This window comes from Erinaceus europaeus, chromosome 4 (assembly GCF_950295315.1).
Source record: "Erinaceus europaeus chromosome 4, mEriEur2.1, whole genome shotgun sequence".
Classification (NCBI taxonomy): domain Eukaryota; kingdom Metazoa; phylum Chordata; class Mammalia; order Eulipotyphla; family Erinaceidae; genus Erinaceus; species Erinaceus europaeus.
In genome coordinates this window covers 99,341,143-99,353,540 of record NC_080165.1, presented here as the reverse complement: position 1 = coordinate 99,353,540, position 12,398 = coordinate 99,341,143, and the positions used below count along the sequence as shown (strand labels likewise).

At 40.4% G+C, this 12,398-nt stretch overlaps 1 protein-coding gene across 1 annotated transcript in view; it reads right to left on the bottom strand.

Moving 5' to 3' along the window:
• Positions 1-12,398, bottom strand: part of CLEC4A (C-type lectin domain family 4 member A) — a 173,096-nt gene that overhangs the window by 79,052 nt on the left and 81,646 nt on the right. The window lies entirely within an intron of this gene.

The window sequence follows — 12,398 nt, the reverse complement described above, 5'->3', positions numbered from 1 at the left end:
CCAAAGTTTTAACTCAAGCTTTAACTATAATTTTACTTTTGCATGTAACTTGTCTTAGACTGTGTAATAAAGGACAAGTTTAAACACTGCACACCTGTCACAGATGTTCTCTTGAAATTCTTTTCAACTGAAACTACATCAAACCCAAGAAGGGAATCCTACCACCTATATAACCTTTCTACAGTATTACCCTGGCTTAGTCTTTAAATAATAATCTCCAAATTCAGATTGCTCTGATTAAATTATCTCTGTAAACAGAATTTTTCCCCCACACTTGTGGACATCTTATCTTTGATAAGGGGGCCCAAAGTGTTAAATGGAGAAAGGAGGCTCTCTTCAATAAATGGTGCTGGGAAAAATAGGTTCAAACATACAGAAGAATGAAACTGAACCACTATACCTCACCAGAAGCAAAAATCAACTAAAAATGAACCAAGGATCTGGATGTCAGACCAGAAACTTATCAAATATTTAGAGGAAAACATTGGTGGAACACTTTCCCACCTAAACCTCAAAGACATCTTTGATGATATAAACCCAGTTGCAATAAAGACTAAAGCAGAAACAAACCAATGGGACTACAACAAATTGAAAAGCTTCTGCACATCCAAAGAAACTATCACACAAACAAGGAGCCCCTCACAGAATGAGAGAAGATCTTCACATGCCATACATCAGACAAGAGACTAATAACCAAAATATACAAAGAACTCAGCAAAATTAACACCAAAAAAGCAAATGACCCCATCCAAAAATGGGCAGAGGATATGAACAGAACATTCACTACAGAAGAGATCCAAAAGGCTAACAAACACATAAAAAATTGCTCCAGGTCACTGATTGTCAGAGAAATGCAAATTAAGACAACATTGAGATACCACCTCACTCCTGTGACAATGGCATACATCAAAAAGGACAGCAGCAACAAATGCTGGGGAAGCTGTGGGGACAGAGGAACCCTTCTGCACTGCTGGTGGGAATGTAAATTAGTCTAGCCTCTGTGGAGAGCAGACTGCAGAACTCTTACAAGGCTAGACATGGACCTTCCATATGACCCAGTAATTCCTCTCCTGGGGATATACCCCAAGGATTCCATAATGCCCAAGCAAAAAGATATGTGTACACCTATGTTCGTAGCAGCACAATTCATAATAGCTAAAACCTGGAAGCAACCCAGGTGCCCAACAACAGATGAGTGGCTGAGAAAGCTGTGGTATATATATACAATGGAATACTATGCAGCTATCAAGAACAATGAACCCACCTTCTCTGACCCATCTTGGATAGAGCTAGAAGGAATAAGTAAGTTAAGTAAGCTAAGTCAGAAAGATAAAGATGAGTCTGGGATGATCCCACACAAAAACTGGAGTTGAGAAAGAAGAACAGAAAGGGAAACTAAAAGCAGGATTTGAGTAAATCTGGAGTAGGGCACCAAAGTAAAAACTCTGTGGTGAGGGTGAGGGTGAGGGTGGATGTTCAGCTTTCCAGGGTGGTGGTGGGGGCGGGGGGATGGGATGGGGCACAGTCTTTTAGTGGTGGAAATGGTGTTTATGTACACTCCTATTAATTTGTAGCCATATAAATCACTATTTAATTAATATGAAAGGGGGAAAATTGTATGTCTCAAACTTTTTAAAGCACAGGCTGAGTCTTTTTAATACATAGGCTGAGTCTTTGATATGTTGACTCTCTCAAAAGCCTAGACCAGGGAGAACAGAAGCAACTAGTGCCACAGTTATATACAGATAATGTCAAAGGACATAAATTGTGGTGATGTTGTGTTTGATACAGCAAATCCTAACAAAAGAATTCTTCAAAGTTAACCCAATTGCCAAGTAATGTGATTATAGCAATAACCATCTATTGTCTTCTTAACCCTAAGAGAGCAGGAACCTCCCATTTCCTCTATAGAGCCTATATTTTCCCCAGTCCTAGAAACTCTAGGGTGGGGCTCACTTTCCTGTATGCTTGTATCAAGTCATACCAAATGGTATTGCATCCGCTGATCCCAACCTAATCAATACAACGAGTACCACCTCAGCATGCTTCACTTCAGACTGTGCCCAGACACATCAGGCATGGAATGTCAACCCTTCACCTTCATTACACGGGTGAGACCTTTCCTTTTATGGTAGTCTCTAATTCCATTCTAGACAGTTCACTTCCTAACAAAGTCCCAAAACCTAGATATAGACCAGGTCCCATAAAATAGAGCAAATATTCACATGTATCCATAAACTAGGGCAAAATATATACCTGAAAGCAAAAGTACACAATAGTCTACAGTGAGTCAGTATAAAGTTCCTAATGAAATAGTATCTAATTAAACTTAGATACCCTCATCACTTTCTTCCTATTACAGTTCTCTCACTCACTCCAAAGCTAACTTTAGCAAAACAAGGACTGCAAAAGCTGAATAATGACAAGAGACTGGCATACTTTAATGATGACTCTTTAGTCGCTATCAGGCCACCCCATCAGCTGGGCCCTATCTGGGGAGTCCTGAGATTCCCAAGCAGATATGATGGGCCTAGACCTCAAATAAATCCCTCTCTCCATTGTTACCGGCCATCTCTATCAGGAACAACACAATAGACCCCTTTATGCCCCCCCCCATAGGACCTTGCCCTCAACTTGGATCAACAACAGTAGAGAATGTTCCATCCTCTGACAGGAGGATGGAAAACATACTCTTCGCTACACCTGAGGAAGATGGGTCTATACTGGGGTAGCCTGGAATGTTCCTACTCATGACCACAGAATGTGAGCTCAGATCTATAGGGATGCAGAGGTCACATAGGCTCCTAAGCTGAATACAGGTTCCAGATCACATCAAATTGGTGAGGTTTACAGTCACCAATATTTATACCCATTTCCCACATTAGGGAGCTACTCTCTTCCCTGATCCAGCTTTCTGGTCCTTTTTCCAGCCTTGACATCATCTCCCCAGACAATAACTTGGATCTACCTGCATATAAGATTTCAGGCTCAGGGAAAAACAAAAACACAAACTAGTATAGCCACAGGCCCTTTGGGATATAACTACAATATGTCTACTAGCTATCTACAAAATGGAGGACCCACAACTCATCAACATTATTCCAGTCTTTAGGTCATTATTGTTCAACAATTTGTTTGCCTTTGTATGTTAACTCTCTTTTCAGCCACCGGGTTCCAGATGCTAGCATGATGCTGACCAGACTTCCTTGGACAGACAACTCCACCAATGTGTCCTGGAGCTCTGATTCCCCAGAGCACTGCCCTACTAGGGAAAGACAGAGGCAGGCTGGAAGTATGGAGCAACATGTCAACACCCATGTTCAGCGGGAAAGCAATTAACAGAAGCCAGACCTTCCACCTTCTGCATCCCACAATGACCTTGGGTCCATGCTCCCAGAGGGTCAAAGAATAGGAAAGTTATCAGGGGAGGGGATGGGATACAGAGATCTGGTGGTGGGAATTGTGTGGACTTGTAGCCCTCTTATCCTATGGTTTTGTCAATTTTTCCTTTTTTATAAATAAATAAATAAATAAATAAATAAAATTTAGATGCAAAAAAGGGAATTTCTTTAAAGTCATAAATAAAGTTTCTCCTTTATCAGTTAACTGAGTCTCTAAGATATATATATTTTTTCCTTTCAGGGGTAGTGCTGGGGCTTGGCATTTGCTCTACAATCCCACCACTCTTGGTGGCCATTTTTTCCCTTTTTCTTTCTAATAGAAATAAGAGATAAAAGAGAAGGGATAAGGGGGGAGAAAGTACGAGAAAGAGAGACACCTCTAACACTGCTTCACCACTCATAAAGCTTCCTGCCTGCAAATGGGGGTTGGGGGCTTAAACACAACTCCTTGCACACTAAGTAATGTGTGTGTTCTACTGGGAGCATCTGTTTCCTAGAAATGGACTGTTAACCAGACATTAGCTAGATGTCTTGTTTCCCTTGGCCAGGACTGGGGGAAGTAGGGGCTCTATAGTGGAGATGTGAGGTTCCTGCTGTCTTAGGATTCAAAAAGACAATGGATAGTTAATGTTATTATCACATTATTTGGTAATTGGGTTAACTTTGAAAAGTCCTTTTGTTAGGGTTTGCTCTATAGTACCCAGTATCTTATATATAGCTGTGCCACTGGTTGCTTCTGATCTACTTGGTCTAGGCTTTTGAGAGAGTCCACATATCAAATACACAGCCTATATATTGAAAAGACTCAGTCTGTGTTTTAAAAACTTTGAGACATACAATTAATTTTCCCCCTCTCATATTAATTAACTAGTGATTTATATGACTACACTTTACTAGGAGTGTACATAAACACCATTCCCACAACCAAAAGCTGTGTCCCATCCCACTCACCCACCTCCACCCCCCCACCTTCCCAGGAAGCCACATGTCTACCCCTCACCACAGGGTTGTTACTTTGGTGCCCTACTTTCAATTTAGTCAGATCCTGCTTTTAGTTTCCCTTTCAGATCTTCTTTCTCAACTTCTGTTGATACGTGGGGTCATTCCATACTCATCTTTATCTTTCTGACTTAGCTCACTTAAAATAATTCCTTCTAGCACCTATGGACATCTAATCTTTGATAAGGGGGCCCAAAACATTAAATGGAAGAAGAAGGCTATCTTCAATAAATGGTGCTGGGAAAACTGGGTTATAACATGCAGAAAAATGAAATTGAATCACTTTATCTTGCCAGAAAAAAAATCAACTCCAAATGGATCAAAGACCTAGATTTTAGACCAGAAACAATCAAATACTTAGAGGAAAACATTGATAAAATACTTTCCCATCTACACCTCAAGGACATCTTTGATGAAATAAGCCCAATTGCAAGAAAAACTAAAGCAGAAACAAACCAATGGGACTACATCAAATTGAAACACTTCTGCACATCCAAAGAAACTATTAAACAAACAAAGAGACCCCTCACAGAATGGGAGAATATCTTCACATGCCATACATCAGAAAAGAAACTAATCACTAAAATATATAAAGAGCTCAGCAAACTTAGCACCAAAAAAGCAAATGACCCCATCCAAAAATGGGCAAAGGATATGAACAGAACATTCACTCCAGAGGAGATCCAAAAGGCTAACAAACATATGAAAAACTGCTCCAGGTCACTGATTGTCAGAGAAATGCAAATTAAGACAATATTGAGATACCACCTCACTCCTATGACAATGGCATACATCAAAAAGGACAGCAGCAACAAATGCTGGGAAAGCTGTGGGGACAGAGGAACCCTTTTGCATTGCTGGTGGGAATGTAAATTGGTCCAGCCTCTGTGGAGAGCAGTCTGGAGAACTCTCACAAGGCTAGACATGGACCTTCGATATGATCCAGTAATTACTCTCCTAGGGTTATACCCCAAGGACTCCATAACACCCAATCAAAAAGAGGTGTCTACTCCTATGTTCATAGCAGCACAATTCATAATAGCTAAAACCTGGAAGCAACCCAGGTGCCCAACAACAGATGAGTGGCTGAGAAAGCTGTGGTATATATACACAATGGAATACTATGCAGCTATCAAGAACAATGAACCCACCTTCTCTGACCCATCTTGGACAGAGCTAGAAGGAATTATGTTAAGTGAGCTAAGTCAGAAAGATAAAGATGAGTATGGGATGATCCCACTCATCAACAGAAGTTGAGGAAGAAGATCTGAAAGGGAAACTAAAAGCAGGACCTGACCAAATTGTAAGTAGGACACCAAAGTAAAAACCCTGTGGTGAGGGGTAGACATGCAGCTTCCTGGGCCAGTGGGAGGTGGGAGTGGGTGGGAGTGATGGGTCACAGTCTTTTGGTGGTGGGAATGGTGTTTATGTACACTCCTAGCAAAATGTAGACATATAAATCACTAGTTAATTAATTTGAGAGGGGGAAAATTAATTGTATGTCTCAAAGTTTTTCAAAACACAAACTGAATCTTTTTAATATATAGGCTGTGTATTTGATATGCGGACTCTCTCAAAAGCCTAGACCAAGTAGATCAGAAGCATCCAATAGCACAGCTATATACAAGATACTGGGTACTGTACAGCAAACCATAAAAAAAAGGACTTTTCAGAGTTAACCCAATTACCAAATAATGTGATGATAACATTAACTACAGATTGTCTTTTTGAACCCTAAGACAGCAGGAACCTCACATCTCCACTATAGAGCCCCTACTTCCCCCAGTCCTGGAACCCTTAGATAGGGCCCACTTTCCCATATGCCTCTCCCAATCCATATCAAATAATATTGCATCCACCGATCACAACCTAACCAGTGCAACAATTGCCACCTCAACATGCTTCACTTCAGACTGTGTCCAGAGACTTCATGTGTGAATGACAACCCTTCAGCTTCATTACTCGGGTGAGACCTTTCCTTTCATAGTATACTCTAATTTCATCTCAGGTGGTTCACTTTCTAACAAAGTCCCAAAACCTAGATATACACCAGTTTCTGTGAGAGAGAGCATATCTTCACATGTATCTATAAACTACTGCAAAATATATACCTGAAAGCAGAAGTACACTAGAGTTTGCAGTGAGTACCTCCCTAACACTTCCTCTCCACTATTCAAACCTTTGGGTCCATGATTGCTCAACAATTTGTTTGGCTTCATATGTTAACTCTCTTTTCAGTCACCAGGTTCCAGATGCCATCAGGATCCCGGCCAGGCTTCCCGGGACAGATGACCCCACCAATGTGTCCTGGAGCTCTGCTTCCCCAGAGACCCACCCTACTAGGGAAAGAGAGAGGCAGACTGGGAGTATGGACCGACCAGTCAACGCCCATGTTCAGCGGGGAAACAATTACAGAAGCCAGACCTTCTACCTTCTGCAACCCACAATGACCCTGGGTCCATGCTCCCAGAAGGATAGAGAATGGGAAAGCTATCAGGGGAGGGGGTGGGATATGGAGATTGGGTGGTGGGAATTGTGTGGAGTTGTACCCCTCCTACCCTATGGTTTTGTTAATTAATCCTTTCTTAAATAAAAAAAAATAAAAATAAATGACATACAAAAAAAAAAGAAAAAAGAAAGAAGCAGAAGACAAGTAATAAAGATAGTGCCTCCTTTTTGAGGTCGCTAGGAAGGATCACAGGAGGTCTTTTGGCATGTGCTTAATTAGAAGCCTGCCACTAGGCTGCATACAAGGAAATGGAACTCTTTCACAATAGGACTACTCAGTTTGCTGTTCCTTTGCTTTAAATTGTGGAGTATATCTATTATAGATAGGGTTTTTTTTTTTTTTTTGGTTACTGACCAGATAGCATAATGGTTATGCAAAAAGACTTTCATGACTGAAGTTCTGACATCCTCCAGACTATTACCATAAGCCAGAGCTTGGTTAAAGCAATTCAAAGTAAGAAAAAGAGAGAAAGGAAATAAAGAAAAAAGGAAGGAAGGAAGGGAGGAAGGAAGGAAGAAAGAAAGGAAGGAGAAAAAAAGAGAGAGAGAGAGAGAGAAGGAAATCTCTTTGTTACAGTTCTTTGGGGCTGGCTTACAGTAGCAAACTGGTCATCAGATCTAGGTAACCCAGAGGTATCTGGCAGGTGGCAGCTATAGAAGCTGGCAATACAACATGCTTTTTTATTCCAACAAAGACAGAGAGAGAGAGAGAGACATAAAGAGGGAGAGAAACCACAGTACAGTAGCTTTCCCTTGGTGCCATGGCACTTCTCATGTGCTGAGAGAGAAAGAGGGAAAGGGAGAGTGTGTGTGCTTATGGTGAAGTATGTGTGCTTATGGTGAAGCTGGGGGTTGAACCTAGGACCTCAGAACCTCAGGTACGGAAGACTTTTTTGCATAACTATTAAGTTATCTGCCCAGCCCCACATGGTGCTTCTCTAAGGCTAACTTCAATCTGAAAGTAAGAATTTATTTTTTTTCAGTTCCAGATAAGAAAGTAGAAGTAATCAACTTCAACCAAATCACTACTGATGCTACCACGCCACATTATGCTGCTACTGAAATCCTGCTGTGGACTGCAACCAAAGATACCAGCCTGAGAAGTCAACCTCCCAACTCTTCAAATCTGGAGAGACCTTTCCTAACACATGGGACTACCTACATCCAAGTTAGATGGCACATCATTTAACTAAGTAACAGATGCCAGAATAGGCTAGGGTTTAGGGTACTGGATACAGGTGTACTCGTATCCATAAACAAGGGGCAATCATATAACTCAAAGTCAAAGTGCTTAATAATGGCTGAAGTGCCTAAAGAAAGCATCATAAATTCTGTTATTGAATGGATTTAGACCAAATTAGCAGGACAGCCTAGCAGAAAGGCACAAAGAAGATAGATTCCCCAAAACCTAACTCTGGTTGGACTCAACGAATGATACTCAAAGCCTAAGCAACTGAGAGAAAATTCTAAGATAATCAGATAAGAAAGGACTATAAAAGTTGGATACAGGCAAGATACTGGCCCATTTAATAATGGCCTGTTTGATCAATATCACACCATCTGATCATCTGGGGTCCTAGTTAGGGAATCCTTGGATTCCCATACACATATGATGGGCCTTGATCTCTAAAGGGTCCCTCTCTCCACTACCACTGTTCCATAAGGAACAGCATCTTGTGGGCCCTCTCAGGACCTTGCCTCTACCATAAAGCAGTGACAGTAGGGATAACCCCGGTCTCTGAAGGGAGGCTGGGGGTATCCTACCCTGCCACTTGAAAAAAAATGGTCCTGAAGTGCAGCCTGCAATGTTCCTCAGATGTGACCATGATCTATAAGCTCAGACCAATAGGGAGTTAGGGGTGACACAGGCTCTGGCACTAAATATAAACATGCATTTTCATATGGTTACATATGGGCCCTGGTGTGGATGGAGTACATAGTTAATTCTAGCCACAAAAATTTTTTTAAATAAGAATGGGAGCTACTCCCTTCACTAATCCAACTTTCTAGCCCTTTTCTCCACTCTGACACCATTCTCTCAGACAGTATTCTCATCCAACCTCAGGCTAGCTGCCAAACTCAAGCAAAACTACTATAGTTGTATGCCTCCAGGAACATGCCTAAAATCGTTCTCCTAGCTTTCTTCTAACCTAAAATCCCTAGGCTCATATGTTCTGATTCTACTTTCTGGTTTCTGTTCATTAACCATATTGTCTCAACTTGGGTTATGCCACCTTCCAGACACCAGGCTTCAAATGCTACCATGACTCTACCCTGACTTCTCTGGGCAGATGACCACCAATTGTCCTGGATCCTTGCATCTCCAGAACTCTGGTCCACTAGGGAAAGATAGAAACAGGCTGGGGGTATGGATCGACCTGTCAATGCCCATGTTCAGTGGAGAATCAGTTACAGAAGCCAGAACTCCTATCTTCTGATCCCCATAAACAACCTTGATCCATACTCCCAGTGGGGGAGAAGTGATAGGATGAAGGTAAGAGGACTCTGCACTCCAGCTCCATCAGCACCCAGAAAGAGAGAAGGAAAAGGAGAGGGACATATGGAGGTAGTAATGATGTCATGAGTGGCTTAGAGGGAAAGAGAGGATTGAATGAGGAAAAGAAGGGCAACTATGTATAAATGTGGACAGATAGTTGTAGAGAAGATGGTTGGCCCATGTCTAAAACTTTAAGGGAACAATGGTGGATTGCAGTGGGGAGAGTGAAGATTCAGAAATCTGGTGGTGGGAATGGGCCCCTTGGTTTATATCTAAAATAGACTTACTAGTTTTTTTCAAAATGGAGATCCCAAAGTCACCTGCTATATTCTTGACTTTAGGTTCCTGACTATTAAACAGTTTGTCCTGCTTTATATCTTAATGCTTTTTCAGCCACCAAGGTGCAGATGCTACTATGATGCCAACCTTATTTCCCCAGACAGAGGACCTCACCAATATACCCTGGACCCCCACCTCTCCAGAGCCCAGCCCCACTAGGGAAAGATAGGGACAGGCTGGGAGTATGGAACAACCTGCCAAGGCCCATGTCCAGCGGGGAAGCAATTACAGAAGCCAGACCTTCCACCTTCTGCACCCCATAATGATCCTGGGTCCATGCTCCCAGAGGGATAAAGAATAGGAAAGCTTTCAAGGGAGGGGAATGGGATACAACTCTGGTGGTGGAAATTATATGGAATTGCACCCCTCTTATCCTCTGGTCTTTTCAGTATTTTTCAGTTTGTAAATAAAATTTTTTTAAAAGAAAAATATAAATCAACCACAAAAAGAAACAAAGGAATACACCCAAACTATAGAGACTAAACAATGCACTTCTGAATAATACCTGAGTCACTGAAGAAATCAAAAAAGAACATAAAAATTACTTGGAGCACAACAAAAATGAAGAGACTAACTGCCAGACCCCATGGGATGCAGAAAGAGTTGTCCTAAGAGGGAATTTTGTAGCAATACAGGCCCATGTTAACAAGCAGCAAAGAGCTCAGGTAAAGTACCTAACATTACAACTGAGTCAACAAGAAAAGGAACAAGAGACTCAAAAATCAGCAGAAGGAAGGAAATAGTAAAAATCAAAGCAGAAATTAATGAAATAGAATCCAGGGAGACGATTCAAAAGTTTAATGAAATGAAGAGCTGGTTCTTTGAAAGGACAAATAAAATACTGGCTATACTCACAAAAAGAAAAAGAGAGAAAGCTATGATAAAAACAATCAACAATGAGAAAAATGCAATTACAACTCAAGATGGAGAGATACAATTAATCATGCATAAATGTTATGAACATCTCTATACAAATAAATTAGACAGTGTGGAAGAGATGGATGCATTCCTAGAATCATACCACCTGCCAAGCCTACCCCAAGAGGAAGTAAGCTAATAAACCAATAATTAGTATAGAAAATGAATCAGTCATCAAAAATCTTCTCAAGAATAAAAACCAAGGTACAGACAACTTCCCTAACAAATTCTATAAGACTTTCTAGGAACTAATACCAATTATCCTCAAACTCTTCCAGAAAAGTAAAAAGGGGCAATCATTCCCAAAAACATTCTATGAGGCTAACATCACTTCGGTTCCCAAACCAGGGAAGGACTCTGAGAAAAAAAATAGAACTATATCCCTAATGAACACTGATGCAAAGATCCTGAACAAGATCTTCACAAACTGAACCCAACACCATATCAAGAGAATAATTCACTAAAACAACTGGGATTCATCCCTGCAAGCAAGGATGGTTCAACATTTGCTAGTCAAACTAGACTCCACCAAAGTCTACTGGAAATAACAATTTCAATAAAGTAACAGGATACAAAATCAGTATGCGTAAACCTATAGCATTTCTGTATGCAAACAAGGAATTAGAAGAAAAGGAAATAAAAGTCTGAACCCCATTTACAATTGATCCCAAAAGGATGAAATGCCTACAAGTGAATCTCACAATGAAATGGTGAAGAACCTTAATATGAAAACTGTAAGACATTATTAAAATAAGTATAGAAGGATACACAGAAGTGGAGGAAAATTCCTCATTCTTGGTTTGGAAGAATAGACATTATTAAAATGGCCATTCTACTAAAAGTGATCTACAAATTCAATGCTACCCCTATCAAAACCCCCAATGGAATTTTTCAAACAAATCAAACAACTTTTCCAAAATTTTTGTGGAAGCACAAAAGGTCATAACTTACCAAAGCGTTTCTGAGGAAAAGGTGAAAATATAGAGGTATTACACTCCTCAACATTAGTACTGGGATAAAAATGAACATTTGCATCATTGGAACAGAATCAGAAGCCCAGAAATTAGCTCACCCATATAAAACTACCTAATATGTGACAAAGGGGCCAAGACCATTCATTGGGGTAAAGAAGTTCTCTTCAGAAGATGGTGCTGGGAAACTTGGACAGCCACATGCAGAAAAGTAAAAACAGACCACCAACTAGCCCCATACACCAAGGTCAAATCAAAATGGATTAGATATCTAGATATATCATAAACTAAACTTTATAGAAGAAAATATCATTGAAACTTTCCAGTATTTTCATATCAAAAATGTTTTTGCAAACTCAACACCCCAGGCATGGGAAATGAACACAAGAGTAAATAAACGGTATTACATGAAACTAAAAATCTTATACTCATCAAAAGCAAACTACACAAGGATAACTAGGCAATTAAGTAAATAGAAGAAGATATTTGCACATCACACATCAAACAGCTCATATTAAATATCTACAGAATTGCTACAGGTCTACAAAAGAAGCAAAAATAATCCAATAAAAAAGTGGGCCAAAGAACTAAACAATCTTCTAAATACACACATAGCCCACAGACATATGAAGAAATGCTCCACTTCACTTATCACTAGAGAAATGCAAATTAAAACTACATTGAGCTATCATCATACACCTGAGAGAATGGCTTACATCAACAAATCAGGAAATGACAGGTTCTGGAGAGGTTGTGAAAAAAAAA